Source organism: Cryptomeria japonica, chromosome 11 (genome assembly GCF_030272615.1).
Source record: "Cryptomeria japonica chromosome 11, Sugi_1.0, whole genome shotgun sequence".
NCBI classification, from domain to species: Eukaryota; Viridiplantae; Streptophyta; class Pinopsida; order Cupressales; family Cupressaceae; genus Cryptomeria; species Cryptomeria japonica.
The window spans coordinates 420634320-420654345 of NC_081415.1; positions in this window are offsets into that span (position 1 = coordinate 420634320).

The window sequence follows — 20026 nt, forward strand, 5'->3', positions numbered from 1 at the left end:
ATTGAAAATTTGAATTTTAGGCAAGAAGACAAGTATGAAAACAATCACAAATCTGAAAATTAAATGTAAATCCAATTTTGGCACAAGTTCAAGTTGATGTTTGAAAATTAGGGTTTTGACAATTAACCACTTAATTTTGTAAATTTGATTTGCAAATTGAACAAGACAATGAAATAATTGAATTTGACAAGCAATGTAATTTTCAGATTTAAGACAATAGATAGCAATTTTTGCAAAATACAAGTTTAATTTCAATTTTTGCAACTAGGGTTTTCAATGATTTAACCACCTAGCTTGTGTAAATTACAAGAAAATTAAATTTATAAATGAAAAGTATGCAATAATTTTCAATGTAAAGCATGTAAGACATTGGGTTCATCAAAATGTAATGTGAAAAAATGATGACAGGAGATCAAGTGGAAAGATTTACTCCCCTCAAAAGAGGGATGAAAGTTTCACAAAGGATTCCCTTCAATTTTTCACATATTACATTCAAAAGAGGGGTTGAATTCACTAGATCCAATCCCCAATGGTAAGAGATTGAATACTAAGTGAATTGCAACAAGTTTGGAAAGTATTAGGAAAGTAAATTAACCCTCTTTTGTAATAGACTAGTTGAATTAAGAAAATTGAGACTAAGTGTAGAGATGACAAAGAAACAATTATATCTTGAGATAGAGATGCAGGATGAAGCTATGCACCTAGAATTAGCAGTAGAATGTCGAGACGAAGCTTCCCTGCAAATCTAAACAAAAGTTGCAAGGACCATGTGTAAGTTGTACACAGTTCTCTGAAAAATCCGTGCGTGGAAAAGGGTTTTTCTGTCTCTGAAAATGAAGCTTAAAATTACAATTACAGCTGTGCACCTGCAACCTACACACATAAAAGAGAGGGAAATATTGTTGGGATTGGGGGTTTGCCTTTAGGTCAAACCCCATTTTGGAATTAACCAAGTGGTTGAAAAATGCTGCAAGTAAATGAAAGGAAATGTCTGAAGTAAATCCACCTCAAGGAGGGGATGTAATTGAAAGGTTGATAACCTTGTAAATGAATTTGCTTGAGTGGATATGTGAAATAGGATATCTTGAATGCAACACCTAGCCTTGAAAGGAGACTTGAAATGCTCAATTATTGAATGAATGCTTGAATGCTTGATAACGATAATGGAGACCCCTTGCTTTTTCATCCTACTGTCACTTCACTTATCATCAACTTATGCAAATAGGAGGGGACCTACTCCTTATATACTTGCCAATTAGGGTTATTTAGGTAATTTCTCATCCTTTTCTCACTTCACAATGTTAGTTAGATGAGAGGGGTGGTGAATCAGATAAACTCACAATTCAATATATTCTTCAGATTCAACCTCGGTAGAACTTACTTGATATGTAACTATGAATGTAAATCATTCAAACTCATAAACAGATAAACTTGAAACATCAAAACATATTTAACACCAGATTTAACATGGAAACCCAAATAGGGAAAAACCACTGTGGGATTTTGGACCCACTAAGAAAATATACTCTTCTAGAGTATGCTCGATTAAAAGCCAATCCTGTTATAGATTACATAAACACATTGCTAGATGTGACCCGGTCAAGGGATTTCCCTCAGATCTATCAGAATCTTACAATTTGTTAGAAGTGACCTTGTCAAAGGATTTCAAACACTCATTCATAATGTTACCTTGCTAGAGGATTTACAAATAAGACTATTAGGTCCACTCGGTTAAGAGATTTCCTATCACTTACAAAAATAAATAACAGTAATAAAATATATCTCCAACTTCACATCTGAAATGTTAAAGCAAACTCTATGTGCTCAAGATAATCTTGTTATAAGACTTATCTTACTCCTTGTTGGGCTTCTCACTCTATTCTTCAGTCAGATCTTCAATCTTCTGTACTCGGTAATCACCTCTACAGTATCACTGCTCTTCTATTTGCCAATCTTCAATGTTCATCATCTTTTCCTTATTTATAAGCAATTCCTAGCCGCTTAATCTCCTTAATCACATTTCCCATGATTAATCTTAGCCATCAGATCTTCAAACTTGACTAGGTTCATTGAATCCTTCGAATTGAAAAAATGTTTTATCTTGCCTTGGAACTTGTATTCCTTCCTTGGTACTTGTGCTCGGTTATGACCATTCAATTTGTGTTGTAGATCTAAATCTTAAATTTTCATTGCCGTTGATCCTTAACAAACTTCTTACACGACATTCCAATCTTCTATAAATCTCCAACTCATTGGCATCCTTCATTTAATAATGTATTTATTCATCCAATGCATTTTGTTACTGCTCAGTTGATACTCGGTAAATTTTGAACTTTACTCGGTAGACATTCTTTCTTCTTTAATCGACACTGATAACCTTGGTGTTTACCGACTAGCTCCTTGCTTAGTAAAATAGAACAGTATCAAACCTTTACTCATTTTATTACATGAAATCTTTTCTCCTCCTTATTTAGTCTTCAAATACACATATATAGGATATCAAAACAATCAAAATAACATAATCTCATCACTGTCTAACTCGGTAATAGTTGCCCATTGAATAACTTATTACTCCCCTTCATTTTCACATTCTTTCTGTGTCACTTACCGACATCTTTATACTCATCAAAACATACTCTTTAAGATATGGCAACATCATACTGAATCAAAAAATCAATTGCTTGACATCAACGACAAAATAATATTATTAAGACAATAATCATCATTTATCAATTATATCATCAATCTCCAACAACCTTCTCAATATCATCATACCAACAAACTTAATGTAATGCCAACACACAATTGACAAGCCCAATGCAAGGGAGGGCCAAAGGGGGCCCAAAATAGGGCTAGGATAATCTCAGCATAGGGGCACCACGCCCTTATCTTAGGGGGATAGGGGCGCCACGCCCCTATCCTGCCCTGATTTAGGACAGGCAACAACAAAAGGCAGTGCATAATGATGAAAAATGCAAGTTATTGATGTCTTGAGCATGTTTTGAGTTTCCGATCAGGCTTAGGGATTTGTTTGCTAATGCAAAGACCCAAATGCGGTCAAAAATTGCAAGGGTCACAATTTTATGACACTATATATATATATATATATACATATGTATATATATGTATGTATACATATACACATATACATACATACATACATATGTATATATATGTATGTATACATATACACATATACATACATACATACATATGTATATATATGTATGTATACATATACACATATACATACATACATACATATACACATATACACATATACATACATACATACATATGTATACATACATATAAGTATACATAAACACACACACACACATATGTATGTATATGTACATGTATATATGTACATACATATATACATGTACATATACATACATATATGTGTGTGTGTGTGTGTGTGTACTTATATGTATATAAATATGTATGTATATTTACATGTATATATACACATGCATATATATAGATACATGTATATGTATATATATATATATATATATATATATATATATATGCATATACATGTATATGTATACACATGTATATATGTATGTATATATATGTATATATACATATTATATATGTATATATATATACATATGTATATGTATATATACACATGTATGTATATATGTATATATACACATGTATGTATATATACACATGTATGTATATATACACATGTATGTATGTATATATACACACATATATATACATATTATACATACATACATATGTATATATACATACATACATACATATATCTATATATGTATATATACATACATACATACATACATACATACATATTTACATACATACATACATACATACACACATACATACATATATGTGTGTGTGTGTGTGTGTGTGTGTGTGTGTATACATACATGTATGTATATATGTATATATGTATCTATATATATATGTATATGTATATATATATATGTATATATATATATCTATATATGTATATATGTATGTATATACACATACATATATATGTATGTGTATATGTATGTATATACATATGTGTGTAGATATATGTGTATATATATATGTATATGTATGTATATATATGTCTGTATATATATGTGTATATATAAGTATATGTATGTATATATATATATACATATATACATATATATATATATGTGTGTATATATATATATATATACAGACATATATATATATATATATATATATATTTTAACATCATAAATTATACTTGCTTACAATTTTGTCCTCACCTAGGCCTCACTTTGGTGTTCTAGCTTCCAATGTCTGATTAGGGTGCTGATTCTGCTCACACCCCATTCCAAACTCACATTTTCATCACCTTTCCATCTCGCCCCTCATTTTGGAGTTCTTATTTTTAGGACTAGGGCATTGGTTAGGACCACAACATCCCACAACCTGGTCCTCCTAGTCAGGCTTTACATTAGGGCCTCACAACAATCATTTCATTTGATCAAAAAATTTGATCCCATGTCGGCATGTTTCTGGAAATTCAATTTGTTTTCAGATGATCAAGTATAAAAGGAGGTCTACCCCTCTCATTTGAAACCTAACTAACTTCTTTTATGATCACAATTACACTTTAGGAGCAAGCAATCAATCATTCATCATGCATTGGAGCAAAAGTGAAGTCAAGTTCAAGTATTGAAGATGGCATCCATGATCAATATTTTATGAAGACATCCTACATGAAACCCTAAAATCTTTGTGTGGAGGTCAAACAAAACTTCATCAAGGTATACATTATTGTTTCAAGCATTTCATCTTTTTCCTCAAAAGGGAAGTATTTTATTACAATCTTTCATTATATTTTTCAATTCAATTTCATGGTTAATTCGAAAATTGGGGTTTGACCTAAGGCAAACCCCTATTTCCAACATCTTTCCCTCTCTTTCTATATACAAGAAATAGGTGCAAGAGCTGTACTCAGGAATTCAAGCAGTGTTGATAGTGACGAACAGGTTCATCTTTTGATGACAAAAAATTCAGAGGACCAAGGTGGATCTATGCTATCGAGTCCCCAAAAATCAAGCCAAACTTCTGGGAACAGGTTCTAAACATCTTCTTTTGCCTAGATCTCAGTTTGTGGGTTCGTGGGATATCTGGAGTAGTCTGTTAGCAACAATTTACTTCAATTATTCATACTTTTACCCTAATTTCACAATTACATTCCAAATTCAACTAAGAAAGAGGATAATCAATTCCAACTAGTTGAATCCAATATACATATGTATGTATGTGTATATATATATATATGTATGTATGTATGTATATACATATATGCATGCATATGTATGTATATACATATGTATGTATGTATGTGTGTGTGTATGTATATATATACATAATATATATGTATATACATATATATATTATGCATACACACACATATATGTATATGTATATATATATATACACACATATATATATGTATGTATATACACATATATGTATATGTATGTATATGTGTGTGTGTGTATATATATATATATATATATATATACACACACACACACATATACATACATATACATATATGTGTATATACATACATATATATATATATGTATATCTACATATATATGTATATGTGTGTATATACACATACACACACATTAGCTACAACATCAACACTAGGGGTTATCTTAGTACAACATGACACAAAAAGGAAGAGAGATCTAGTTACTATATCAGTCATACTTTAGTAGGGTGTGAGATTAAGTACACACCTATTCAATGTGCATGTATTGTTGTCGTTTTGACTTCACAAAATTTTTGACACTACATTTTAAACAATCAAACTAAGCTCATAGCAAAAATAGATCCTCTAAAATATCTCCTCAACAAAGCAATTATCATTAGTAGATTGGAAAAGTGGGTGATGATCCTCAATGAATTTGACATTGAATATGTTGATCAAAAAGCAATAAAAGAACAAGTGATATTGGATCAACTACCAAATGCTGCCACTATAGTAGACCATCCTTTAGTATCAAACTTTCTTGATGAAGCAATGTTTAAAGTGACATGTACTCAATGGAAATTATATTTTGATGGATCCTTTACACAATAAGGTTTCAAAGAAAGAATTATTTTTATCACACCTCAAGGGGAATGCCTCCCTAAGACCTATAGAATAAAATTTCCATGCACAAACAAAATTGTCAAATATGAAGCTCTCATCATAAGATTTTAGACAACCATTAAATGGAACATTAAGAACTTTCATGGCCATGGTGATTCTTAGTTGGTTATGAGACAAATAAATGATGAGTACTTAACAAAGGATGGAAAAATTATTCCCTACAAGAGGATGGTCAATAACTTGAAGGAGTATTTTGAAGTCATTGTGTTCAAGTAGACTCCTAGAGCACAAAAGAAAGAAGTTGATGCTATGGCTATCATCGAATTTATACTTGACATCTTTCGAAATATACAACAATGTGAGTTCTTGGTGGGACAACTTTTGATCCCCACTTTTGATATTCCCAAATCCAAACTCCATGCAAAATTATTGCTCTTGATTCTTGTGGTACAAAGACATTTACAACTACCTTCATGACTGAATTATCTCAGTATTCCTATCAAAAAACCAATAGAAAACCTTCATGCACAAATCCTATCATTATGTTATCACCAAAGACACTCTATACTGATGAAGTTTTGATAATACTCTTCTCATACAGTCTCAACTCAATAGAAGAAAAACAACTTTACACAAAGTATAAGATGGAATTTGTGGAGCTCATTTCAGTGATCCTACCCTAGCAAATAATCTTATGAGAACCATATATTACTAACCCACTATGGAATGAAATATCTATAGACATGTCAAGAAATGTCATCAATGTTAGATTCATGGAGATCTTATTCACTTACCAACACAAGAACTTCAACCGATTACATCTCCATGGCCCTTCTCCCAAGGGAGACTTGACCTCATAGGAATGATCCATCCTACTTCCTCCAAAGGCCATAAATTCACAATTACCACCATTGAGTATTTCATAAAGTGGATTGAAGATATTTCCCTGACATATGTCATCGACGAACAAATCTTAAAGTTTATCCTCAACTATATCATATGTCGATATAGTGGACCCCTTTTTATTGTCAACAATTGTACCTTCAAGAATCAAGATTCTTGTGAGCTTTGTGATAAATTTCATATCCAATACCATTTCTGCACCCCCTACTATCAATAAATTAATGGTCAAGTTGAGGTGTCCAACAAGACCATACTGAAAAATCCTAAAAATAGATTATCGATGAAGCTGGTCACAACTGGCATATCCAACTCAACACTACCTTATGGGCTTATTGTGTTAGCATTTGCACTCTCCTAGTGTCACACCATACTCCCTACTGTACAGATCAAAAGGTATCCTTCCTATTGAGGTTGATTTATCATATTTTAGGGGCTTAGTGCAACACTTTATTGATGATGAAGAATCCAAAATACATCAACTAGAATTACTAGATTATAAATGACAAAATGCCTTAAGCCACTTGAAAGATTATCAAAATCATATTTTTCATATCTATAATATGAGAGTTTTAGTTTGAAGCTTTTACATTGGTGAATTAGTCCTAAAATAGAACCATAACTATTAGCCTGATAGAGAGAAGCCAATAAAATTTGAGCCAAACTGGTTGGGTCCTTACATTGTTATAGCAAAATATGGATCTAGAGCATAGCAACTTGCTACTTCTGAAGGTGAACCACTTGCAAAGCCTATGAGTAACATGCACCTTCATAAGATCTACACATGAACCTTGCAGGATTCCCTTCAAGAATTTAAAAAATACAAATAAAATGCAAAAAAAGAATGTCACCTGGACAAAAACCTAGCAAATAGGCATCTTCTATAACCCCCAAAAAATTAGGTGAAAAAATATTATAGGAACCACATATAGTAGGTCTTTCTCTTCTATCTATCATCATTCTATCTAATGTTCCACCTCATCCATAGTAAATGGAGCATACATCCTTCCATAATAAATTCTCATATTCATCCATCAACTATAAAAAAATTCCACACCTATCATGGCCTAATATTTTTTAATGTTTAAGATCATATTCTTCCATCTCATGTCATAATAGTATGTTCATCTTACCCATAGTGTAATAAATAGTCCTATATACCTGATTGGGAGCAATCCTTGACATAGGTTTTTCAGATTGGATCTTTGACATTACATTAGAGGATAAAACACATTTGTTCCATCACAATCACCTTCATAGTCCATAAACCATAACAAAATTCACACACCACCATCCATCATTTGTAATAATCTGCCTCTCACAAAGACACCAACACTTTGACAAGACACAGACAAGATATCACACAAAACATTAACCTTGAAAAACCATAAATCAATAAACAAATTATCAAGCTATCCTATGACCTAACCAATTAATTTCCTTATCAACATTAGAAATCCTTATCAACTATCATTTATCTTACATAGGTTGTTGCATCATTGAAACTCGACATTCATCTTATATAGGATGTTTCATTCCTAAAACTAGACATCATCCTATCAAAAAATTCGTATCTTTGGTAAGAAGATCTACATGGTTTTTGACTCATTTGGTTCAATGAGTCTTATATTTTTATTTGATTTATCTTATATCATACATTCATATGCTACTTGAGGATATCCACTAGTGATTAGAGGAGCGAGGATGGTTCATGATCATAGTTTTTTATTTTTTTGTTTGTGATTTGCTCTGGCAATATTGTTGGGGAAACTAAGTTAATTGTGCATGATTGGGGTTCCATTTGACATAACCAAACATCACATGTAATTTATAGGTCACATAATTCTTTCTTACATTAGGATTAAATGATTTATGGTTACTTCCTCAAATATTCTGACAGGGTTTTATTGTTACTTGTATGAGTCAAGGCACTCCTTGTTTGTAATGTGTCTATCTACGCAAAGGGGTAGCATCATCACCTTGGTTATTCTATACCTTGGTGCAAATATATACATTTATAACATAGAAATGCTCTATGATGATATTTTTGCACTAGCGATTTAGTAAAATTCAAGCTCAAAGTCTTATCATTTGATCAACATCCTATCGACCAATAAATTATTCTATTTGATCAATCAAGAAAAAACTAAATCTAGTATTGATCAAACCTTGTTTATCATCAACTAAATTTCTTTGCTTCTTACTAAATTCGTTCTCACTAATAATTCTTCTAATCATCCTGGTAGTCATTCTAGTTGAGTGCTACCACACACAAAAACAAGTGCATCCTGCATGCATACACATATTAGCACATTCATATAGATATAATATCATACACACAATTAATACGTCATCACATCCTACACATACATGTTAGGTCACTGCCATCATATAGAATCATAATCATAGTATTTCATTACATATTATAGTCTCATTGTACATAAGTGCATTAGAAAACATAGCTCATAACATCCTACATACATAAGCATGTTAGTGTCATCATAATCTATGCATTTCATAGTGTGTTGACTTGAATTTCATCATCAGAATACTACCTGCACCATGTTAGCTTCACAAAATACAAAGGAATTGCTACATGTAATCCAAAATCAACCAATGAAACTACCTGAAATACATATAAAATAAAAACACTATTATTACCTTCATGATTTATGTCTCATTGTGTCCTAACTCCACTGTTCCTAGTTGCAGATGGTGTCCTCTCAGACAAGCACTGATAGCTTCCAAGATGGCATATGAAGAATGGACTGATAACTGATAGTTAACTAATACTATGATATGCAATACTAAATGATTATGCTATTTGAGAAATACTAATGCTAAATGATTATGCTAAATTGCTTCAAGATTAAAACTCACAAATGCATAAGTTTTCACAAATGATTAAATTGCAAATTCACTTGAAGACTAACTCTTTCTCAACTCAAACTCCTGATTTTATAGACTTTGAGAGGATAAGATGGTGCGGCCTGGATCAACGGTCATGATCAGTTCTGTAGATTTGGATGGTTGTGAGCAAAGGTGAAGGTTGAGAGAAAGGTGGAAGGAGAAGACAAGTGTCACTCATCTCACCTTGATTGGGTTACTGACTGACGGAATCTAGGGATGGTTGGAGAAGATTTGGGCATGAGAGGACAAGTGGACTCAAGTCCTTCCTAAGATGTAGGGATGTTGGAGGGAATATAGAAGAAAATTTAAGAAATATGTGGACGTACACAATATTTCATTAAATTTGGAGGTTGGAGATAAATGATGAATTAATATTTAAGAAATATTAATATCTTTAGCCACATGATTGATGAGTTGGCAAAGGAAAGATGAAGTGGAGATGGAAGGTGAGTTGGAAAAGAGATTAAATAATTTAATTTTTTTTTAATATTTGAGACTATAGGATAGAAGAATAACCATTAGATATTAGATATTCAAATGATTGGAGGAAATAATTAAATATTAGATATTTAATTAACTCGATTAGAAGAATAATTAAATATTAGACATTTAATTAATTGGATTAGAATAATAATTAAATATTAGATATTTAATTAATTGAAGGAATAGGATAGATGAATTAATTAATAAAATATTTCAATTAAATTAATTAGTAGAAAGACACGAAATGAATTAAATAAATTAATCTTTTCAAATTAACTATTTAATAGAAGAATAAAAATTAAATAAATATTAAATATTTATTTAATTGCTCATAGCCATTTTTATGTGTATACATTTTGCCCCTCTTTGAAATGATGTCAAGACAACATTGTTTCAAAGATTAAATCAAGTCTCGATAATGTGCTTGATGGAAATTGAAAATCCTGATTGTGTGCCCCCTCGGGAGATTGATCGTGAAATTGTTGAAAAATTTAGATAAGCGATTGATCTCATGATAATTGAAAAGGTCTTTCGATTAAATTTATTTATGAAAAATAAATATAATTTCCCCATTGAAAAACATTAATTACCCTTCCAAAGAGTAAATATAAAATTAACCAAAGTTATTTTTAATTTCATTTGCATCGTTGGCAGCTTGTGAAGAGATTATCTTGGTGAGGTGGCAAAATAGTGATCCCGTTGGAGAACCATCGATTTGAGCGCATTTGACGATATCAGCGACCTCCTGAGTACGGGTATCCGGTATGTACCTTATCCTGAGCTTTTTTGCAACTTGTCGTACGATTTTCATGTTTGTTTAGCGCATTTTTGGTTATTCTTAATTTTTCATTTTTTGACAATTTTGGTTAGCATTTTTGTTTTCTATGTTAGCGCTTTTGTATGTAAAGTTAGCGCATCTGATTTTTGTAGTGTATATGTTCATTTTGTTAGTGCATTTTTGATGAATGTTAGTGCTTTTTCTTTTAGTTTTTGCGCATTTGATGTTTAGGACAATACTTGATTGTTTCACACTTTTGCAAAAAAGGTTCACGCATATGTTCGATTTAGCGTCTGTGTTCAATAGAATAGCGCTTTTGTTAAAAAAATTAGCACTTGCGTTTCAAATGAATTTGTTTGATGTTGTTCATGTTAAAATTCACTTTGATGATTAGATTTAGGCATTTTGATGCGAAATTGTGATGGATAGGTACTTGATTGATTGATGTGATAACGTTGATTGATAGGATAAATGATTGATTGATTTGATTGGATAGATTAGCTCTAAGAAATCGATTTAGTTTTTGATGAAGAGCATAGTAGAGTTTGATTGAACTTAGTGATTGATAGAAAACCATGATTGATAGGTTTAGATTGATTTGATAGCCTGATTTTCTTCATTTGAAAAGATTTACAAATTGTTGATGTGATAGATTAGTGATCTCTTTGATTTGATAGATAGATGATTGATGATTGATCGAATTCTCTTGGTAAACATGAGAAACTTGATGTTCTCTAGTGTCGGGAGAAATTCCCAGTGATACGACACTTAGTGTCAGAGCTTACATAGGCAAAGGTGAGACATATAGATGCCTATGGATTACGCCACTTGTTATACATGCTTGATATTACCCATAATAGGGGATTGTTGATAGCTTTATTCGAGAGATGGCATAGTGAGCATAACACTTTCCACCTTCCCAGAGGTGAGATTAGTGTTACACTTGAGGATGTCTACAAGATTCTCGACATCCCAGTGACCGGTGAGTTAGTTCAATATGATTTTCAGGATCCTGGAGGGATAGAGGCGTGCATAGCCATATTTGGTGATGAGATCACTTCAAGAGGAGAGATTCGATGGGAGGATATGATTATGTATTACAAGACTCTCCCTGTGATTCTTGTAGGTTTAATTGGGGGATTCATCTATCTAGATAGGAGATCTTGAGGTTTTGTTGTTGGGTGGGGTGAGATTCTTCAGAGCATGATGCAGCATCAAACTCGATATGTGTGGGGTGTTTGTATGTGAGATTTGTATCATGATCTTCATCAAGTTGTTTTCGATGAGAGTGTTAGTCTGTCGACAAGATGCACACTTTTGCAGATCTAGTGCTGTGAGCACATTGCTATTACGCAACCTATTCATCATAGAGTTCGTGGTGAGAGGCAGCCATATGTTTATCTATATGTAGGTATCCTTACTTAGCATAAACTGGGGTAAGATGGAGTATTGGTGTTGGGTTCTTGATTCACTGGATAGTGTTATTTGGAGACCTTATATTGATTGTGAGCCATGGATGGATGATGCACAAACATTACCATTTATTATGCAGAGTAGACATCTCATTGGTTAGACTCCATACATTGTTGAGAGACAGTTGATTAGTCGCATTATGAGACAATTTGGTATCATTCAGCCTATGCCTACTGGTGTCACGATATATGCACGATGGTACAGAGATAGGCGAGATTGGGGACCTTCTTTGTCATTTGAGATAGCACGTGCAGAGTTTCTGGCTACTCCTAGGGTAGCTTATAATATGAGATTGCACATTCTAGATCCTGGGGTTACTATAGATTATGCTTAGTATATACTTGCACACTCGTTTCCTCATATTACTGATCTAACAGATACTCCTCCCAGCTCAGGAGATGAGGATGACGATTCAGATGATCTGATTATTAGGAGATGGAGACTGAGATAGAGACGAGATCTTAGAGCTACTTAGGAGACCAGAGGGGATGGAGATGAGGGTGGAGATGGAGGTGGTGGTGGTAGGAGACCCAGATGGAGAGGAGGTCATTTGAGAGTCCATGGAGGACCGTTTGGACTAGTTGGCAGGATTGGGAGACTTCTTCCTATGGGTGGGAGAGAGGTTGGATGAATTGGGAGGGATACTGGCAAGGCAGGGATGAGATCACCAAGAGGATTGCCCTCTATAGGAGGAGGCAAGATGATTGGGTGGGATGAGGGTTTTAGGAGAGGCATTGATTTCGGTCAGATTCAGTTAGACCCTAGAATTATTATAGCTCATGGTGGAGAGGATGAGGATCCAAAGGATGTTGTTCCATTCATTAGACGATGGGTTTTGAGAGCTACTCGGACTGAGATTCCGGCAGGTGGACATGGAGGTGGAGATGAGGGGATTGGGGGTCATGTGCCTCAACAGGATGTGCTAGAGCAAGAGACCATGAATATTCTTAGAGCACAGATAGATCAGCTTAGAGAACATGTACAAACATTCATGACAAAGAGAGACAAAGCTATTAGGAGACAACAGGATACTCAGGGCCTCCTTGATCACATTCAACAGGTTGGATCGGGCACTCTCTCAGCTAATATTGTTAGAGCACTAGTTCAGGCTGGGAAGGAGACTTCCCATTGGCAATGATTATATGAGGATTTAGTTACAGAGAGCCAGAGAGCAGGTAGCTATCATACCACCGTGAGGATGGATACTAGCATCAATGGAGTCATGGGACCTCCTCAGAGGAGTAGTGATCATGGGAGACAGGCATTTGGAGGATCTTCTCACCCACAGCCATAGAGATAGACATAGTCAGGTGGTAGTGGTACAAGACAACCTTGACTTGAATTTGTATTGATGAGGCACTTGTACTTTTGATCTGATATCATTGTATACTTGGACTTTTATTGTTTTATGATGATCTATATGCAGACATGGACTCTATATGATGATCTTTTATTATGCATGTTACTCTATTTCATGATGATGATCTATATGCATTGATTATATGGATGATGTGATGATCTTTTCTCTTCATTATGATGATTCTTTATATGATGATGCAATGATAAATGTTTTTGATTTTTATATGCAAATGAGAATGATTACTAACTAAAATGACACGTTGATGAAATGATGCAAATACAATGATCTATATGGGAATGCAAATGAATGAGTGATTTTATTTCTCTTTTTTCTTTTGTAGGATGATGTAAATGCAAATGATCTACATGATATGTTTTTTATTTTTATATATAATGCTTATAATGATTATGAATCTAAGTGCAAAGATGCAACTAAATGATCTTTAATGAACTTAAATGATAATGCAAATAATAATGATGATACACTATATGATTATTGAAATGCACTTAATTGAATGCAAACTAATGCAATGATTAAATGAAATGGATGATGATAATTTAAATGATTCTAAAGATGAATGAACCTATAATGATCAAATGAAAATTGTTTTTTGTTTGTCCAAGTATACTCAATCTTTATTCATGACCGTTGATCTATGAATGAAATGAAATGCTTATAATGTAACTGACATTGAATGCTTATAATGCAGATGAATAATGAGCTAATCTATAATGATCTAACTAAAAATGATACTGCTATTCTTCATATGTTATCTTGTAACAGTGCTTGATTTCATCATTGATCTTTTTAAAATGTTGTAAGAAAATACAAGCAACTTGACATAATGATTCAAGATGACCTAAGTATTTCTTACATGGATTTTGTTATAGCAAGTTTATACAAGTAACTTAATATAATGAATCAAGTTGACCTGAGTATGTCTTGCAGAACAGACAAGGATTATCTCCTTTCATGCATGACTTGGAACGTCCTCCTTGATCTTTTGTCGATCATATCCTTAGACAATTACATACCTTAATAAGAGATAAACCACAGACAACAATCAAAGAAAATAATCATGCCCCATCATAGCTTCTCTAGTCATGGACATCCTTGAGTCGCATAGAGCACATGATTAGCAATAAAATTAAGATATAAACAACAAATCTTGTATGTCATTCACATGTTTTCATGGTCATTAACTGATATAATCATCTTGATGAATGATCATTGATAATCTTTCATTACTTGCTGGTTGATTCTTTGTTTTCTGAGTTTCACAATTCAGTTGTTATAGGATGCCTTGATTTTCGTTGCTTTGTTTCTCGTTATCTATTTCAAAACCCTAGGTGTTTTTGTTTTTTCTAAGTTTTTTGAATGTTTTTTATTTTCAAAGATTCAAAAGATCACCTTTGAAAAAGGAATAAGGATTGTGCCCTCAGCAGAAATAAAACTTTATTATGGATATATGAATTGATCAAGATCCAAACCATGGCGGGATACAAATGCAGATTGATAGATTTTGATAAAATCTGAGACAGTGACTACAACAAGTATGTCAAAGATTGATAATTGTTGGTAATTTTCATATTTCATGCTAATGGTTCAGAGCAATGGATGCGAAAGATGGAATGTATGAGATAGGATAAATGGAAGTGATAGATGCGATAGGATGGAGTGGATAGGTGCACAAAGCGATCTCTTAGATGGAAGAACTCACTTTTTTTAGATAGCGCCTATTCACCAGGTTTTCACCATCTAAATTTATTGCATTTTTTTCATATTTTGATTTAAATTTTTTTTTTTTTGCTTTCACTGTTTTATGCTTTTTAGGGATTTTCTGTTTTTTACTGATTTCTTCAGGACTTTATATCTCAAGCATAGAATTTCTTGAGATGAATAGAATTGATAGGTTCATCAAACCAATCACCTTCAAAGGTAGATAAATTGTATGCTCCTGAGCCATATGCTGCTACTATGACAAAAGGTCCTAGCCAATTTGGTTCAAATTTACCCTTCTTTTCTCGTTCTTGCTGATTTCTTGGATTATCCCTTAGAACTATATCTCCAATTTGAAAAATGCATGGCTTGACTATGTGATTATAACTTCTTGCCATTCTCTATTGATATACTTTCAAATGATTTGTTGCATTTTGGTGACGTTCCTGGATCAACTCAAGTTCTTAGAGTCTAGAGACTTGTTGTTCTTCCTCTGGTATAAGACCTTTCAAGGAAACCTATAGAGAAGGTATCTCTACTTCTATGGGTAATATGACTTCTGATCCATAGACTAAGAAATATGGAGTTTCTTTCGTTGGTGTGCAGATGCTGGTTCGGTATGCCCAAAGAGTAGGATTTAGTTGAATGTGCCAATCTTTTCCAGCTTCATTGATTGTTTTCTTCAAGATTTTCAAGATAGTTTTGTTTGATGCCTCAACTTGACCATTTCCTTGTGGATAATATGGAGTAGAAAACCTATGTTGGATATAAAATTGCTAACATAGCTCCTTCACATCTTGATTCTTAAATGGTCTTCCATTATCAGTGATAATTCTCATAGGAACTCCATAGCGACAGATTATATAATTCAAGATGAATGATGATATTTGTTTTCCTATCACTTTTGTCAAAGGTATTGCTTCAATCCATTTAGTGAAATATTCAGTAGTAGTGAGAATGAAATTATGTTCATTAGAGGATGAAGGATTTATCTTTCCTACCAAATCAAGGCCCCATTGATAAAATGGCCATGATTCGACCATAGGATACAATTCTTGTGCTGGTGTGTGAATGATATTCCCATGGATCTGACATTGTTTTCATTTCTTGGCATATGTGAATGAACCTCTCTCCATAGTAGGCCAATAGTAACCCATATGAAGAAGTTTCTTAGCCAGTGTTAATCCACTTGAGTGTGTGCCACAAATACTTGCGTGAACTTTGTTAATAACTTTCTCAGATTCTTTTTGTTCAAGACATCTCAATAAAGTACTATCTAGACCTCGCCTATATAAGGTATCGACAATAATGGTATAGCGAGATGACTGATGAATAAATTTTCTTCTTTGATTGTGGGATAGGTTAGGAGGAAGGATATTCTCTTTTAAGTACTGATAGGTTTGGCCGTATAAGGATTGACTAGTTCCCGATATATGGAAAATCATGTAGGTATGCTGGGATTGACTGGTAGGGGTTAATATATCTTTCATGTGGAATTTGTAACCCTGTTGATTCTCTTGATTCTGCAAGAGAGATGCTATTGTAGCCATTGCATCTGCTGCTTTGTTCTCATTTCTTGGGATTTGAGTGAATGATACTTCTTCAAAGTGTTCTTTAAACTCTTCTACCAGCTGTTTGTAGGGCATGAGCTTGTCATCCTTAGTTTGATAATCATCATTTATTTGGTTTATGATAAACTGTGAATCACCATAGACATGTAATTCCTTGATATTCCATTCAATAGTTATTTTGAGCCCAATAGTCAATGCTTCATATTCTGCAGTATTGTTTGTGCATGGAAACCACAATCTATATGATTTTGGAATTGTGTGTCTATGAGGTGTGATGAATAAAATTCCTGCACCTCATCCATATTGTGTATAAGAACCATCAAAGTACAATTCCCAAAATTATGTACTTATTGTCAGAATGTCTGCATCAGGAAATTCAATGTACAATGGTATGTCATTTTATAAAGGTGCTTCATCTAATTGATCAGTAATGACTTGTCCTTTGATAGATTTTTGATCAACATACTCTATATCAAATTCACTCAGTAACATAACCCATTTGGCTAGTCTGCCTGTCAAAATTGACTTGTTCAGCAAATACTTTAGTGGATCTATCTTTGCTATTAGTTTCACAGAATGAGCTAGCATATAATGTCACAGCTTCTGAGTTGCAAATACAATGGCTAGACATGTCTTCTCTATTGATGTATAATTTAGTTCATAGCCAACAAGTGTTCTACTGATGTAATACACTGCTCTTTCTTTCCCTTCTTCATCATGTTGTGCTAGGAGGGCACCTAATGATACATTTTTCACTGAGATATAGAGTAACAATTATTTCCCTTTGATTGGTGATACCAGTATTGGAGGATTCATGAGATATTATTTGATTTGCGTAAAAGCCTCTTCACATTTTTGATCCCATTTGAATGGAACGTTCTTATGTAAAAGATGAGTGAATGGATGACATCTATCTGCTAATTGAGAGACAAATCTTGTAATTGATTGCAATCTTCCTTGTAAATATCGCAATTGACTTATGTTCTTGGGTGATTCCATTTCCATGATGGCTTTGACCTTTTCAGGATCTACTTCAATTTCGAGCTGATATAATGTACCCAAGAATTTCTCTAGAGGTTACTCCAAATGCACATTTCTTTGAATTTAATCTCAACTGATATCTTTCCAACCTATCAAAGATCTTGCTTAAGATGTTCAAATGTTCTTGTCTTGTATGAGATTTTGCAAGTATATCATCTACATAATCTTCCATAAATGTATGCATCATATCATGGAAAATTGTTGTCATAACTCTTTGATAAGTTTCTCCTGCATTCTTAAGCCCAAATGGCATAACATTCCAACAATAAGTACCCCATGCATAGGTGAATGCTATCTTTTCTTGATCTTCAGGGGCGATTCTTATTTGATTGTATCTTGAGAAGCCATCCATTAATGAAAACATCTCATGCCTTGCTGATAAGTCCACAATTATATCAATGTTGGGTAGTGGAAAATCATCTTTGGGACATGCTTTGTTTAAATCTCTGAAATTGGTGTAGACTCTTATGCTTTTATCTGGCTTTGACACTGACACAATGCTTGAAACCCATTCTAGATAGGTAACTGGTCTTATGAAACCCACATCTAATAGTTTCTTTAGCTCTACTTTTACAAGAAGAGCAATGTGTGGATTAAGTCCTGGCATCATCTCAATGTGGATTTAAAAGCAAATCCACATTGAGATGATGCATTATAAGATCTGGATTAAGTCCTGGCATGTCTGCATAGGACCAAGAAAAATTTATTTGTCTTTGTCTGAAGAATTATATGTATTCTCTCCTCTCTTTATCTAATAATGAGACAACAAAATGAAGTATCTTGGGATCCTTTGATGTGCCAATGTTTATTGCTTCAGTTGGTTCTATTAGAATAGAAAATCCCTCCTAAAAATATGCAGGGAGGATGTCAAACTTTCCATCTTCTAGCGCCTCAAAGAGGTTTTCACCGTCAGATACGTCCTTTATTTTCCCTTTTGATTGATCTAGTGTTGCCATGAAATGGTTTTCAATAGTAGGTCTCTTTCCTTGTTTTATTTCAATTTTGCGACTAGAAAGTTTGGCATTCTCTTGATTGCAAGAAATGTTACTTGATTCCGCTATGGAAGATATCTTAGGTGTTATGGGTTCGACATCATTAAGATACACAACTAAGTCATGATCATTGGAAAAGACATCTAATTCAGGGTTTTCTAGATTATCCCAATCAATTAGTTCTAGATGAAGAAGGGGTAAGTCATAATCATTGTCATTGTTAGGTGCTTCAAAGTTTATGACATAATGGTCATAATTTGGCATAGAGTAGGTAATGTCATAGATAGAATGATCTTCAGGATAGTCTCTCCCAAGTGTTCTCCAATTAGTTCTAACAAAATTAGTATTAGTATTTTGTAGTTCACACTCAAATGGTTCTTCATCTAGCATTTGTCCCTTAAACAAATGGATTATATCAACACACACATCTTTAGTACTGCAAGTTCCTTCTTGATTATTTTCAATAAATTCATTTGTATTTTGAAGCTGGCATACTTGTGTACATGATATAGATAATTCTTTTGCTAGCTTTTGTCTTCTTTCAAACTCAGCTTCTTCTGGACTAATAGTCAATCCTACTTGACTATCTCTTAGTTCTTCTATGGTTCTGCCATACCTTGGTACATCTTGCTCTTTATTTGATAGAAATCTGATATTTCCAGATGCTTGAGCCAT